General features: G+C 37.2%; 1 protein-coding gene across 2 annotated transcripts in view; it reads left to right on the top strand.

Moving 5' to 3' along the window:
* Positions 1–1,037: 1,037 nt before the first annotated feature.
* The window catches only part of LOC108113412 (alpha-protein kinase 1), a 69,270-nt gene continuing 53,882 nt past the window's right edge, over positions 1,038–16,425 (top strand). For both annotated transcript variants that reach the window (XM_017223969.2, XM_017223977.2), the window contains exon 1: positions 1,038–1,669. The gene's annotated coding sequence lies outside the window, so the exon portion shown is untranslated. The remainder of the gene's footprint in view (positions 1,670–16,425) is intronic.

Genomic DNA, 16,425 nt, shown 5'->3' on the forward strand with positions numbered 1-16,425 from the left:
CTTAAATTATTAATTCCTAGCAATAGTTGTGAGAGGGGTGCGAAGGGGGTGTGGAGGTGAAATTTTTGGAGAAATTGACAAATGGGTTGAACACTCTGATGGAGTAGTCATGAGCTTCCCATGAAGAGGTCTTGTTTGCCCACTCATCCCGCTATTTAAATAATCCTAAATTCATTTCGAAGATAGAATTTTAATTATTTCTTATGTTCTAGAAAATAAAGTGCTCATTATTTATATTTAAAAAGTACATTTTAAGGGAAACTAAAATATTTCAAGAAAAATTGCTCATACGCCTTGTAGGTTGTTCAGTATTTTGTGTCCAAAAATACCAAAACTATGTATACCAGAAATACTCTTCAAGAGATATGCTCTCTTTATCCCCCACTTTTCGGGCAGTGTAAAATGTGCAATGTTTAGCTGTAATAAATGCTCAAAATGCGCTCATAAAAATCGCTCACAATGCAGCACGCTCTCTCTCTCTCTCCTTCCCTCTCTCTCACGCTGTCGTTAAGTGCCTTTCGTCAAGTGTGCAACTTCTCCTTTTCTCAGAACAACAGTTATAAGCTCTGCCTGCGTTGGCATCGCAGTCAACGTCGACTGCTGGCAGCAGCGTCGCTCATTTGTGCGCTTAATGACGTCATTATTTTTATTTTAACAGCGCCAAGCAAATTGCATATATACTGTTGCTGCTCCTGCGCAGTCAACGCTCTGCCGGCGTCGCTGCAGCGTTCGTTTATGCGTTGGGGGAAGGGGGTGGTTAAACAAGAGACAGAAAACGACAGAGAGAGAGAGAGAGTGAGAGAGAGAAAGAGCGAGAGAGCGAAAGACAGGGAGTAAGAGAGAGAGACCCCAGTATACGTTTCTCGCTCGCACCTGCTGAGCTGAGTGTAAGGCTTCGGGTTCTTCGCCTTCGTTTTGTTTGCTCGTGTTTGCTGGTATTGTTGTTGTTGCTGCCGTAGCTGTAGCTGCTGCTGCCGCTGCTATTGCTGTTGTTGTTGTTGTTGTTGTTTTTCCTTTTGCTACTTATGCTGATGATTGCGATTGCTGGGGGTCCAAATTCAAACCAAAGCGCCGCTCGTGCGCCACACGTTCATTCAGTCGACGGACGACGCTGCGCCTGAAACGTACGACGGCTGATCTGAACCGGAATCGAAGCGAAAACGGCCATATAATAATAATAATAATAATATCTTGAACGCCACTCGAGACACTCGTGCAACCAACCAACCAACCAACCAACAAACAAACAAACAAAGTGCAACATACAATACACATGCCACAAGCAAATAAACTCCGGCGTGTGCCAGCAGTTAACAGCTGTCTTTTCAACATTTGAACCATATCAAAAAAATATATATATTAGCATATATATATTCCTAGGAAGTTTCGCGATTTTCATATATATTTTGGCGCGTTGCGATCGTCTCTTTGGGAATCTCAAGCTGTGCGTGGGTGTTAAGCATCTAACAGATACTCATTGCTACTCGTAGATACTAATGAATACTTTGAATGCAGTGCTAGTTTGTGATATGAATTTACATAAATATACTTAGAAAAAAAAAACAAAGCGACCATTGGAAAAGTGCTGGGAAAACAGGATTCAAGTTTATCAAATATCAAAAAGATCTTCAACGACTTTGGGCAGCTGCTTAAGAAACTCTAAAAAACGGTAAATAATTTTAAGTCTTTTTAAGTCAGAATATTATAAAAATTCATAGCATACTTATTTTTGGTTTTTTGGCTGGATTTGGAAGAATTTCAAAACATAAAGTAAACTTCCCTTTTAATAGCTTTTAGTAGAAGATCTTTGCTTACTAAGATTCTAAAATTACTTTCTTTAGCAACTTTTGATATTATAATTGATTTCTTAAGAGAAGAGTTTACTTTCTTTTTATTACCTTTTAATTTTTAGCACGACATGAATAAGTTTCAACTTCTTAAGGCTAATATTCCAACTTCTTAAGTTTATGCTTACCATAATTATGACTTATTATGATTCTTATAAATGGAGATCGTTTTGGGATTTTTATTTTGAGATCATAAAGTAGGAAATCTTGGCTAAAATATCGTCCTCAACTGATTTATTTCCTTTAAAATATGATTCATTGATATATAATAAGTACATGATCATGATAAATATACCAGTTTTACATGAGCTTAATAAAAACTGTGTACTAAATGGAAACCACAAAAGTTTTTATATACAAAATTACATAAATTGGCAAAAACCAATAAAAATTAACAAATTGCAAAACAAAAAACCAAAAAATAAATATATATTTTAAATTCTTGTAAAACTACTTAACCCCAATTTCCATATTAACTAATTTGTTTTGTGATAAAAAACTATTTAACCCAACTAACAAGCTCATCAAAGTCATAAAAACAGTCGAAATCTTCAACCTTTTAAGCTTCTCACGCACTTCACTGCACTTGAATATTGTTCGAAAATGCAGCAAATGCAATTTTTATGTAAATCTCAACCCTGACATGGTAATATGCAAAAACCAATAAATTGATGCGATTTCGCTGCAGGCGGTTAATAACTTTAATTAACGTTAATTTTATCAACATCAGCATTATCGTCAGCGGCATGAATGCATGCCAGTGCAGGCGACTCAAAAATAGTTGCGACGTTCTAATAATAAAACCAAATATAATAAATGGCCATAAACAAACTAATCATACAGTGGACAGTGGCAATTTGCAACAATGAGGCGCTCATCAAACGATCGCTAAAAAAAGCTTTTAAAAAAAAAAAAAACTAAATACAAATGAAATCAGAATGAAAAATGAAAACTCTACACATAAATAGTTTAATGTGCTAAGCCTTGCTGCTGCTGCTGCTGCGGCGGCTGCCACCCCAAACACAAAAATTACTAAAACGTATTACAATTGACTAGCTCAGTGTCATTTTTGCAAAAAAAAAAAGGAAAAAAAAGAGGCACATTATAATCTAAATGTATCTATGAGATACAATAAACAGCAGCGCACAATTCGCACTAACAACAGCGCCAGCGGGCGTAACAACAATTGTAATAATCAGTTTCATTTCAAAGCCGGACCAACCTGCGCGCTACATTTTTCCCAGTGCCCAGAGCTCCACTACTTGGAAGCCCCACCCCCGATCTTGTTCCCCCTCCTCCTCCAGCTATATAGCTATATCCAGCGATCCCACCATTACATCTGCATTCGAATCCCAGCTAAATCGTATCTATGCAGTTGCATTGTTAGCGTGGCTCGCTCATTTAATTAAATATAATTAGCTGCATTAATTGCAAATTAATACAGAATTTAGTCTCTTTGTTGCCCGGTTTCATTGTCGTTGCCAGGCAGATATTAGCCAGCTATTTCCCTTGCTACCAACAACTCGTTCTACACGCCTCGTTATCGCCGGCAATTATTTAGCGAGTATTAACTGGGTTCTAAGGCCCACACAAACCTAATGGCCAAACTCTCTCTCTGGAACGTTGACACTCATTCGGGACGGGGGCTGCATATCGCAGCTTAATGAGCTGCATTTCAATTTGAGTTTTGCTTTAGTACTTAGTTAGTACTTATTCGATATAGAAAGTCTATTTTTAATACCAGCTTAGTACTTATTCGATATCGAAACTAGAATTTTGCATTTTATCTTGAGGGAAATTATCATATCTTTATGATTTATGATAGCAAAGTTAGTAAGGAAAAGTATCTAAAATCTAATAATCAAAAATATCTAACAAATGGATTTATTAAAATCCTGTAAGCTATTAATAATATTACGTTAATGTAATAAGTAAAAAATCTATCTAAGTCAAAAATATCTAAAAAGCATTCTTGAAGTTCTTCTTAAGTTCTAGTTAGCAATTATTTTATAATCATTTCTTATTCTATAAAAAATATATTTAATATCTATAAATCATAAACATCTATTAAGTTTATTCTATAAATTCTTGTAGGTTATTATTTAAATATGATTTTTATTATATTTAAAATGTTTATTGCTGTAATTCGCTCGCTCAAACATTATTCCAATTAGCTAGCCAGGTAATAAAAATATACTTTATTTCCTAGGAATGAGTTGAATATATTGTAAAAATAATTAAGTACTAAATTAATTTACATATTCAGAAATCTATTTTCAAAGCAGTTGCATTAATAGATTTCTTTCTTAACTGCAAGTTTTTTTTTAAATAATTTTTTATTAAATTAATCTCCTAAAAAGCCGTCGGCATTTATAGACTTTCTTAGGGAAAAATCTATTTGCTTTACACTTTTACCTTGAGATCTACAGCTGAACAAATTAGCCCGTCTTACTGTCTACTTTTTCATTTAACAAATTAAAGTTTCCTTTAATTGCAAAATCAGTATAGTAACCACATAAAATTGACTGAAAGATTTTTCTCAAAAAACCATTTTGAGTGGCATCTTTGGTAAATCAGAGAAATCCATTAAATGCGCGTGTCTGTCTTCGCAAAAGCATTGCGACAGCTTTTAATGCACAAAATAGCTGTGAAAACGGAAAATCAACGACTGCGGGAAAAATGATTAGATATTAAATTATAAATTAAATGTTGTTGCTGCTGAGGTTGTTGCTGTTGCTGTGCTTTTTTATGACAAACGGATGACGAACGCATAAAAATGCAGCGGCACAAGAAGCGGAAAAACAACAAAACGACAGCAGACAAATCAACAAGGAGCCAAACATCACACACACACACACACACACCCAACACACACTCATTAAAAATAACCAAAAGCCAGCAGAAAATTGCAATTTTCCCCTACCCCTCCCAAAAGAAAAAGAAAAGATATAACCCAACGATCGCGTCACGTTGTCACTTTATGTAGGCAAATCGTAAAAATGAATGAAAGAAAATCCGCAAAAGCAAAACGCTTAATTATGTGCCGTGTATTTTGGACAGCTGCCGCGGCCACGCCCTCTCAAGCAGCTGGGCGGCCTTTTTAATTAAGCATAATTAAAGTAATAATTATACTCCGTAAAAGGCATTGAAGTTTTCGGGGCAAATGAGGCGATGTCTAAGGGCGGGGCAAGGCAGTGGCATCTTGAAAGGATTTCTCTTTCTCTGTTTTTGATGTGCGGCCAATTTGCAAACTTGTGCAAACATAAAATGCAATTTTATTGCCCTAAAACAGCCAGGGTGGCGAAAATGCAGGAAGTGCGTTCTCCTACCAAGCCAAAAGCAATTGAAAATGCATTTGCCTGGCCGACCAGAAGGCGGAATCAAAGGGATATATAGCTAGTCATATAGATCCTTATATCAGTATATCAGTAATGACCAGATTCTTGGTAATATTACTTACTTACTTACTATTATGTTCAGTTCTAGCTACTCTGTGAGTCATGAAAAATCTATCAGCAACCTTTCATGGACTCCTCAAAAGTATCTTATATATAGAATATTCAAAAGATACTTCCCATTCTTTGGCTACTTAAATTCTTGCCAATTGTTTCTTCCTAAGTAATACATATCTGCTGCTGAGCATTTCCATTTGCTGAGATGATCTTGTGAGGATTGGCTCACTTTTCGCCGAGCCACCAAAATAAGATACATTGCATGCCGCACATGCCACAAAGCCTACACAAAAAGCGAAAAACACGCACACACGCCGTCGCTCATTTAATAATGAAAAATAATGAAGACTAATAATAATCATCATCATCAGCAAAACGTGAGAGTATCCAAGTGACATTATACATACAGATATATATATATATATAGTCTTTCCTATATGTGTTGGGGCAACGAAATTTTATCAACAAACGCGCATCATTTCAATTAAGAAAATGTCACAAGTGTCCAAGCAGCCCGAGCCTAAAAAACACGCCAAATGCGGCAAGTCCGGGGGATCCTCCGCACTTTCATTTCGCAGCTTATCCCCCGTCTCTCTCTCTCAGAGTCCACCCCTCTTTAATGGCTTATTTTTTGGAGCATTTCTTTAGTAATTAATGCGAATTGTCACACGCTAGAACTATAGAACTAGAAATAATGTCAACTGCCTTCGATTCGCCTTCTAATTCATTACATTTATCGTCGCAGTTTGTTGCCCGTTTCCTATTCTTAATTAGCAATTAAACAATTTATGCTTTTGCGTGAACAATGAGCCCGAAATTTTTGTGCACTCCAAAAAAACATGAAACAATAATTAATTCCATTCCATAAAGTATTTTGCTCAATTAGCTATTAAAAAGAAAATACTAGAAGTAGTTTACCATTGCGTGTATTGCAAGATGGAAATGGTCTACAAAATTCGGGGTTGTTCTGTGGAGCCAATCATGCTTGATGGATGGATTGTCAAAGATGCCAGTTAGGCGATAGGCATAATGTAAGTCTCTCGTGTTTGGGTCATTATGCTGATAGATTCGGTAAAATAATTGTTTTTAAGGGTTAGGTAATGACATTTATTTAAATTTTTAGGTTTTCTGTGATGATTATCAGGGTTAATGTGGTTTAAAAATCAAGAAAAAACACAAAAAATCATTTGAATTTTTATCAAATTTAAGAAATCAGTTCTTGGTTTTGGAATTGTAAATAAGAACCTTTATTTTTCGTATTTAAACTGATTTTTTTAACCCAAAATACCAGTTAACAAGTCGGTATCATAAACCCAATTTAAGTTTACGCGCTCATTTGGCCGGTTTATTAATCAAGTTTGATAGTAAAAAATATTATTTCGTAATCTACAGAAACCGCGATCTTCACTTCACTTAATTTGCAGATCACGCGCAGATCTGGAATTTCGGTCTTAATTTCAACTAATTTTATTTCTCGTTTTTAGTGTTTTTCGTTAAATTATTGTTAATTAAATGCAATTAAAAATTTTCTCTCCAATTGCCCCTCTCTCTCTCTCACTCTCTCTCACTCTCTCTCTCTCTGCTGAGTCGTACTTAATGAGACGCGACACAGTTGCACAGATGTTCCACAAAAACCAGCTAATTGCGCAATTAACTGTATGAGGGGCAGAGGTAAGGGGCGGCATGCCACATGTTGCACGGAGTTAGCTACTGTAAATTTGTTGTATTAAGTGTAGAAAATCTCGAGCACTTAATTCACGCTTTGTTGAAGGTGTTGAAAGGCGGTCGACTGTAGCCTTTGGGATCCCTCATCTGGAATCACAGGGCGCCCAGTATCCTTAACCCACCAAAGAACCTGGGGGTACTTACCAGCCAAGTTAAACCAAATGCGAAAACCGCAAAAAACCAACCAACGTGATGAGGTCCTTTTTTTCTTTACACCCGTAGTATATCTACTTTTTTTGTTTTTTTGCTCATTTGACTTTGGCCAGGCTAAACAAGCTGCTTATCCTTTGGCCATCCAGGACCAACCAGGACGAAAAGAAAAATGTTAATTACCCTTTGTGTTTAAATAGACCCCACTCACACTCACACCCACACACACACACACTCTCAGTTATCCTGAATCCTTTCCATCCAAGGGTCACCCATGGACCTTTTTATGTTATTTGAGGCAATTAAAATTATTATTTTAATGTCAACACTTTTTTCTAGCGCTTTCCATTTCGGCCAGGATAATGCATGTAAAACGACTAACGCCTCTCCCAGGGAAAATCCGTTAAATGTTTCCCAAGATTTCCCGGAGTTTGGGTTGCGTCTCCATTTGCCGTCGGCACTTGGCTGCGACTTTCGAAACTTTGCTCTGGTTTTTCGTTTTGTTTTCTTTTTTTTTTTGGCTTTAGGTTTGGGTTTTGCCTGGGCTTTCCTTTATTTTTTTTGTGTCGATGGGGTGGATTTTACGCCCCAGACCTGGTTTACCAGGCGTTGAGGAATTCCGTATAAGTGTTTTTACGGTATTTGTTGGCTCAAGCATTTTACGGGGAGTTTAGGTCAGTGCCCGCACCATTTTCCTGCTATGGGAAAAGCTTCTTTGCCTCCGAAATTTTTGGGAAACTCCCTTCCACCGTTTAGCCTCGTTTTTGAGAAATGTTTTTCGGTTGCCTTTGGGCTTGTGGCTTTTCCTCTTCGGGTGGTTTTTTTGCCCAGTGCTGTTGTGCCTGGGTGGCATTCGAGATAAGCAGGTGTTATATTTTTATGGCTAAAGTGGCTAAGCAGTTTGCGGAGAGTAGAATGGCAAGGCATCATGTTCTGGGTGTGTAGGTGTTGGCAGCAGCAGTGTGATAAGGCCCAGGGCATTGGGTTCTTTCGAGTAGAGATGGTTGCCTCTTGCAACAGTCAGCTGGTTTGGATGTTAATTAGGTGATTGATTTGGGAATGAAATGATATATTGGGTTTATCTTTTAGAGACTTAAGATTAGGTAGTATTAACTGCAAGATGAGAAACTTTATAAAATATTTAAATTAAGTTCAGTTTTTAATTGACAACGTTAATGTTTCAAAAAATGAAGATTAAGTTAATGAATATGTGTTACTTACCAATAAAATATAAACTTATTTAAGAAAAACTTTTAATCAAAAAAATATTTATATTTTTGAGCAACTTTTTCCAGGATCATATTATATCCAACACTTTACCAGTATACATATATCCCAGGCCATAGAAAGCCTTATCACAGTTTAGATTTATTTACCGATTTTTAGCCACACAGCCACTCTATGCCACCCCTCTCCCCTTCTCTCTTAGCAACCACAAGCAGTTAGCTCGGTTAGCCAGAGCAGCTGTTTTGGGGTTGTACGCCATCCTTTGGAGACCCCTACTACCCTTTTTAGTGACCCCAGCCCGATTAACTACGTAAACAGCAGCAGCATCAGGAGCAGCAGCCGCCTTAATTGTTTCGCACTTAATCAAAACGAGCAGCGGAGTGGCCCAAACCGAGACTATCAAAGGCGGCAGCAGCAATAGCAGCAGCACAAAAGCCAAAAGCAGATACTACCAAGTTGAAAGGCAAAAAATTGAAAACTAAAGAGCAACTTGGGGCGCACGCCAGTCCTTAAAAAAGGGACAGACGTGGGAGGTGGGGCGGCTGACTACAACCTACAACCTACAACCTACAAGCAACGTACAAGCGACAACCGACAACCGACAACGACGACGACGACGACGACATCAACACCAACGGGCGCTGTGAAAAGAAAAACGTTTTATGAGCTCATTCACAAAAAGGGCCAAAACACACACACACACAGACAAATACACATACACAGATTGGCACATAGAAAAAGGAAGTTTTCTGAGGATGACGACAGAAGCAACCTGTTGAACCCCTTCATCCATCCAGTCACTCCCCTCACTGCCCCATCCTTTGGTACAAGTGTGCCACAGTTTATTTCTTCTTTTTTTTCTCTTTTTTTTCTCTGCTGGGTCGTGTGCCAAAATTATATGTTTAAGCATTGGCATGGGGATGCGAATTTCTTTAACTTGGCTGTGTTTTATTTTTTTTTTTTTTTTAAGATTTTCTGAAGTTGCCAAAAAATATGTATTTTTCCTTTTTTTTGTGGAGTTTTTTGTTATTTTTTTCTGCTACTTCCTTTTGACTTTTGCTGTTTGTCTGCCAAGTGTCTGTGATTTTTCTTTTAGTGGGTGTTTCTAATAGAGGTTTTTCCTTTTAAATTTCCGGCTGAGGTAGAGGGAAGTGTTGGGTGGTTGTTTACAGAAAAATGTGTGTGCTTCTAAGGGCGTTTCTTGAGTGTTTGTTGAGTGCTTTTTACGAGCTCTTGGGGGATCATGTTTGCTAATTTTAAGTTGTCCTCCAAAGTTGACTTTTAATGTATGAATTGTAAAAGTTTTGTAAGAGAAATTGTAAGAAAAAATGGCTACTTTTAATTGAAATTATGAAGCTTATGAAGTCTTATTAAAGTTTAAAAATTTGAAAGAACTTTCTGAAGGTGAAACATTCTTAATAAAGTTTGAAAGTTATGATAAACTAACAGAAAACTCTTATTTTTTGTTATTAGTTTGGTAATTTCTTATTATTAAATAGCATTCAGTTAGGTATGAGCTCAGAATATGTTAAGTTTATTTTATTTTTACACACTAATTAAGCTTTAATAATCCAAATTTTTGTCTCAATTTACAAACTAGCATTTTTTATACTCAACTGCAACATTTTTCTTTCATATCATTTTAATTCCCCAAAAGCTCATTGCACTTCGAGTAATCTAAGCATCACGTCATTCCGCTTTATCACCTCAAATATTAGCTGTTGATTAATGTTACATTAAGTATGTCAAAGTTTGATTCTGATATGAGCTTATCTTATCCATATTTGGATTTTATTTTAAAAACTTTGAATTGACTCAAGCAAATATAAAATCATGCCTTGTTTCCCCATACAGCTTTATTTTAGTTTGATATTTATTTTTAAATTTAGTGGCTATTTTTATGTCTTACTTAGCTTACCCCCTAGTACTCACTGTCTCGCTAAACAAATTGTTAAATTCTCAGTCGAAGACTCCCTAACTCATTCCCGACACTCCTGACACCCGTATCACTCCACCTCCAAGTGCAATCACTTGCTCAAATCTGTTTGACTTCATCTGCCTGATTTTCCCCAACCATCACCGTCAGCAGCACCATCACCACTAGCCGAGACTACCAACAGCAAGCTCTTGTGGGTTGGGGGGTATTTCGCTGGGTAGGTGGGAGGGGACTTTTCTCGTCGAGCTTTTTTCCGACGCGCACGCTCCGCTTTTGAAACATGTGGCGATGTGCTGCGAGTGCTGAGCGCCTGCTGCTCTTAGCCAAAGTGGAGGCGCCGGTCGAATGTGTCGCCTTGGTTGACACAGCTGCCGCCTGTTGCGCCGTCTTTGGTTTTGGCCAAGATTGTTTTCTCCAAGTGGCCATGGCCAAGAGGCAGAGGCAGCGTTAGCGGCAGCACTTACAACTTCATAAGTTGGCATCAGCAATGTCACGGCGGCAGCAATGTTGTTGCCACTTTTCTGTTTCTGTTTTTTTTTTTCTCGCTCATCACTTGTATACTTTTCTATATGTTTATATATATACAGTTCGTTGGTCTTTGTCTGCTGGGCTTCTGTTATTCCGCTGACTTGATTTTCACTCTCTTTGCAGGTGTGTGTGCGCCTCTGTGTTTGCCAGTGTTTGGTTATTTGTTTGTTTTCTTTTGTTGCTGCCTCTTGGGCTGTCTCTGACTCACAATCTGGATGGGTATAAACATCGCCCCTCTATTCCTAAACACCAACAGATTACTGGTCTGCGAAACAGAACAGGAATAAGTTATCTAAATGAGTCTAGGCTTTATTGCTGGCAATTATGGATCTGGCCAACGCTGCGTATGTGTAATTGCCCTGGCTGCGATTGCAGCCAATCCGAAACGTTTCGACCGACTTTTCATTACCGGCATCAACACTTGCATATGTAATTTAGCATAATTTCAAATGCACGACCCAGTCGTTCATAAAAAAAACAAAACAAAAAAGAAAAAGCAAAAAAACAGCAACTGGAGTTGGGTATAATTAATAAACGGTAACAGGCAAGAAAATCCAACAATGCAACGCCGAGACTATGGCAACTTTGGCATGTAAAAAGCGTCAAACAAAACTGATTTCTATTGGCAAAGGAATGCCATATCAGCTATCTCTATCACGCTCTCTCTCTCTCTCTCTCCTTCTCTCTCTGTCGGTCTCTTTCTATTGGGGTCTGGTCGTATATCCATGTCTTGACTGCAATTTATGAGCCTAAATGAGCGCAAATTTCAGTCTATATGTATGTATACTTCTATGCAAGTGTATTGTATCGTGTTTATGTGTGTGTGCGAGCGATTTTGGCGCTCAATTGGCAATAATTTCTGATCAATTTTCCATTGACTGACAAAAACAGAGCAACAGAGACAGATAGAAAACGGTTTTGCGGCGGGGACATGTGTCAGAAAGGAATTTTCTCGATTTTCCCTATAGATAAGGGTCTAAATTATATAGTTTGAATGTTGTTAGGAAGGGAAATATACACACAAGATACTTTTTGATGGTTTACTAGTCTAGTTTTAGTGGCAGAATGAAGAAAGGTAACTAAATTAAGTATTTCCTTAAATTAAAAATTAGTTTAACAGAACAAAGTTGGCTAAATCTTAACGATAAAGCTAAAATAATATTAAACTTCTTAATTTCAAAGTTAATAATACTTATTTTCTTCGATTTCTATTTCCAAAACATGTACTTATCTTTCTATATTTATTGCCCTAAACTGCTTTCCCACTTTTCCAAGTTGGCAAGCTGAAAACGAATATCTTACCAGTACATTTCCTCTTGGCAGGGATTAATCAAAGAGTCCATAAATTTCTGGAGAACCAAATAAACAAAGTCATGATTTTTTATGTATTTTCTGTTCAATAGCCCTCATGCCACTTCAGTTAATTACCCCTTTTCGGCCCGCTTGGCTGGGCTCGTATTTTATTTACAATAATTAAATCTGTCAAACTCAAAAATGTCTTTCCACAAAAGCCGCCGAGGTTGCAACAGTAATGGAAATATTCCGACAAAGAGCCGAGTTTTTCTTGTTTTTTTTTTTTTTTTGCTTCTTGCTATTATTGAGTTCTCTGTGATTTTCCGAGTTGGAATGTTGTTGCTGTTAATTGGCTAAATTATTTTTACTGATTATTAATAAATATGTATTGTGTTTGTCGCCGTTGATTAATTGGCATTATGGCCAAAGCCGGGGGCATAATTGAAGAGCAAACTAAGTCTTGATTGCGTCATTTATGACGCCTCATTTAATTGAATACATAGAAGGGGGGGAAAAACTATTTGCTTTGGTTTTCAATTTCCAAGAAATCACCACCAACCAATGGCAGGCAAACAAAAATTAACACATTTAAATTACTTTCATTAAGGATTGATTAATATGGCCCTGATTGGTTATTTCTTTTTGTTTTCTCTCTCTCTCTCCCTCTCTCTGGCTTTTCCTTGCCCAGCACCAATTATTGTCACATAAATTGAACATTTACTGGCCGTTTTTCACTGATTTCAGATTTTTTATTATTAATTTACGTATTCGTTCCGCTGCTGTTTCCCATATTGATTTCCAATCATAGAATGCCTCTCCACAATTCCTTTTCAATGAGCCGTAATTTAGACTCATTTAAATAAATATACTTTGGTTGATTGGTCTTTGGCGATATTACGCTATCGTCAACGGCAATTGCTATTGCGGGTTCAATGCAAAGATATTTAACCTTTTAATAAGCTGGTCGGCTGCCCCAGCTTGATGTTAGATAATCAACTATTTCAAAGATAATTATCGAAAGTGGGTACAGTTGGTCATAGTTTGACTACAAAATACCCTTATATTCAGGATTATGAAAGATCTTTGATAAGTTAAAGTGCTAATTAACTAACTTTGACTTGTAATTATTGTTGGATTAAGAGGAACTTTGTTCATGCTTAGGTCTGCTTTTTATTTTCAGTATTTCTTAAGCTTTTTTATAAGCTACAGAATTAACACTTCAAAAAACTGATTAACAAATAGAAAGTGATTGAGTGGAAGTAATCTCGCAATCAGATTCATTTTGATTTCATTAATTCAATTAACCATTTGTCATAATCAAGAATGTTATATATTATTATAGAAATGCTAACTTTTTGTTGGGTTTGCATAAGAAAGAAGTCATGTAAGTGGTGTTCCCTCGTTTTGTATAAAGTAGTTTTAGCAGGGATTAACTTAATTCGTTTTTGTAATGAACAAAACTGCATACTTAGAGATAAGATATGCCACTTTTTCACAATCTTTGCCTTAAAAGATCTTACTAGAAAGTCTCAGCTAGAAACTTTTTCAACTTAAAGATGATAAATGAAGATCAGCTAATGAAATAATATATTATATATATACATATGTAGAAATGAGAGCTTAATCGACTTCTCTCCCCTCCTGTGGTGTTAAAGATCGCACTACAAAGTCTCAGCAGGAAATCAAAGTACAGTTGCCCTGCACTGACTTGGTTAGGTTCCTACATTACTTAGGGTTAATCTTCTTGAACTAAAAGATTAGATATAATGATCAGATACTATAATGTGGTATTTTATAGTTAGAAATGTGACTCTAAGCAAGAATATTAATCTATTTCTCTTTCTCCTGAGTGTCAGATGTTACAGATCCCCCTAGAAAGTCTTAGCAAAAATCCACATAGTACAGTTGCCCCGCACCGACTTAGTTCAGCCTCATGCATTTATGCATCAGTTGAGGCCGTCACGCACTTAATGAGCCTGCGAGATTGAGTCGGCGACTGACGGCAACAAATTGACGCGTTTAATAATATTTTACAATGTGTGTTTTCAGCCGCTAATTTCTTGCAGGCGTTATTGTGCGCACTTTCAAAAAGTTGCGTGGTGCGCCCCTTGGGGGCCTCATTTGAGGCACGACAGCGTTGCCATATCGCTTTGGTCGCTGTTGCAGTTGCAATTTACCATTGCTGTTTGGCTGTTGCTGTTGTCGGTGTCGTGTTGCCGTCGTCGCCGTCGCGTAATTTACATTAATTGGCACACGGCGTCGTACATATAAATTTTTGCGCGCTTAAACTTTAATTTCATGCGTGCCATTTGATTTTTGTTGCCACTCTGGGCACAAATTATAGCCAAGTTATAGGCAAAAAGGGGGAGGGTTTGGCTGTTGGCATCCTGATCGTGCCCGTATTTCTTTGGGCGTTGTTTTCGCAGTGGGTTTCTGCCAAGCCAAATGCCTGCCGCGAGGCCCATGTGCCACAAAGTGGTTTAATATCTACGCAGATTTGCGGGCATCTAGTTACGGGGCCTTTGCATAATGGAAAGGTGTCTGCGAATGCTGAGACAATCACCTGATGGGTTGCCGTTTACCTGGATTAACGCCGCCCAATCGAAGGTTGTTTAGGTAGTCATATAAAAATGCTTACATAATGTTTATATTTATCAGATAGTATGATTGTTTTTATCGTTAGATTTTTCAATTTTAAATTTATCCCCATTTCCCGGTGGAAAATTTCAATTTCGCCATCAAAAAGTCAATTAATGCTGCGTATAAATTCTGCTTCTTCTTCTTGCCAGCCACTTGCTCTGGCGCTCTTGTTCTTCTTCTTCTTCCATTAATTAACATACTTTCACAGAATTTCTTTCTAGCAACAATTTTTCGTTGACGTCAATTTCGCTCATCGTTAGTTATTATTGTTGTGCTCATTTCGCCATATCAGCAGGTCAAATCTCAATTAGCAAAAATAACGATTGTTGCTTTCTTCTCTCTCTTTCTCTCTCTTTCACTTAACCAACAATTAACAAATATTAATGGAAATTTATTTCAATTGAAATCAAAAATTTCACTTCGAAAACGGCCATGTTAGAAATTTCTTCTTTCTGCGTTAGTTTTTAGCATTTAAAGGAAGGCTAATAAGTATAGATATTAAGTTAGTTAGAATTAGCCCTTATCCCGAGAAAATAGATAACCTACTAACTATCTTAGAGAGAGTAAGTATAGACACTAAGTTACTCGGACTTAGTTAGCCATTATTTAGTCAAAATGACTTTCCCCTTAACTAAACTCAAGTTAATTAAAAAGAAAATGAACCCACACACACACACACACACACTCACAATCAGCTTATAATCAGCTTATATTCTGGTAAATTTATAACCCCGCTTGATTATGAGAGGTTGGCCTGTCATAAACAAATGACATGCCATACCATACAAGCGCCATCTAGCGGGTGGTGCGTGCAGCTACGTGCCTGGAATATGAAGTTGTTGTTATTTTTGCATTGAGTAAACTGCAAGTTGCAGTTAATTATGACTGGGTTATATGGCTGGAGCTGGGGGGATGGCTCCTAATGGCCAGGCCCATTGTTCGCCGTCGCGGGGCTTTAAGTAGCTTTTAATAAGCGGCCGCGTCAAGCAAATAAATAATTATAATAAATAAATAATAAATTACGTTGCCGGTACAGTCACACAATGCAGCCGTCTCACTCCCTCTAATTACATTCGCGCCAAAGGGCACATGCAAAGTGCAACATTTGATTTGATTCACCTTCTACACCACCGCCTCCCTCCACCCAGCGTCCTAGTTTATCAGAGGGGGTTAATTAAGCGCTTAAAGACTCAATTTGAATGCAACTTAGTCGATCGATGGCTGGCCATTTATAAGAATTTTCATATTTTGCAGCTCATTATAGTGTTGCATTTTACAGGTATGCAAATGATAATGGCCCTGGCTATATATTTCGATTCATTTGCATGTGTTATCGGTAATCGGTCAATGGCTGGCTGGCTTTAATAGCGCACTTAAAACTTGCGCATTCCGTGAAGTTGGGCAATAAATGAGTAATACATATTAAAAAGTGTTAGGAAAAGCTAGAAATTGCATAACCAGTTTAAGAAGTTAAGAAGTTTTAGATTTTAGTGGTTAATTTTTGGTATTTTAATAGCAATCTTAATGATTAGATCGTTAATTTTGGTTTTAAAATGTTTAATGGCTGTTAAATTGCTAGAGGAAACTCTAAGTTAAGTTGAACTCTTTTCTAAATCTAAAAGTACAG

The sequence above is a fragment of the Drosophila eugracilis genome, unplaced genomic scaffold (assembly GCF_018153835.1).
Source record: "Drosophila eugracilis isolate 14026-0451.02 unplaced genomic scaffold, ASM1815383v1 contig_1765, whole genome shotgun sequence".
In the NCBI taxonomy this organism is placed as follows: Eukaryota; Metazoa; Arthropoda; class Insecta; order Diptera; family Drosophilidae; genus Drosophila; species Drosophila eugracilis.